The sequence below is a fragment of the Penaeus monodon genome, chromosome 23 (assembly GCF_015228065.2).
Source record: "Penaeus monodon isolate SGIC_2016 chromosome 23, NSTDA_Pmon_1, whole genome shotgun sequence".
NCBI lineage: Eukaryota > Metazoa > Arthropoda > Malacostraca > Decapoda > Penaeidae > Penaeus > Penaeus monodon.
Genome location: NC_051408.1, coordinates 17625950 through 17626523, shown reverse-complemented (window position 1 = coordinate 17626523; position 574 = coordinate 17625950).

Genomic DNA, 574 nt, shown 5'->3' with positions numbered 1-574 from the left:
TTCTTTCTAGACTATGTGAATAGATTAAGCACTCCATGATGGCTCCTAGGTAAAATCAGACTGACCTACTTTTGTTTGCAGACTGTATATTTTTCATAGAAATTCGACGATTATTTGACGTCAGACGGTGACCTGCACGGAACGAATGAACGCTGCATGTTTATTTTTTTTTATTTCTCCATCTATCTATGTATTTTTTTTTTTTACACGACCAATAAACTGTGATTCACGAAAAGGACATAGTTTATTTGATTAGCTGGTTATCAAAAGTATGAAAAGTGATTAAGAAGCGTCGGTGAACAGAGAAAACGCCTTCTTTTGGAAAGGCAAACTATTCTATACAGCGTGATGGAGACGGAAATTTGTATGTACAAGCAAGAAACAAAATCAGTGTGTTATCTTCTAGTCAGTGCATTAGGTGAATGCTATAAGAATCATAAACATCTTCATTATCAGTTTTCTAATGTAAGCCTTGGCGAAAAGGATGTTTTAAATTGCACCTTGCAACAAATGGTCGGGAAAAAGGAGATGCATTGGTATAGAAAATATGTATTAGAAAGGGATGTATATAGTT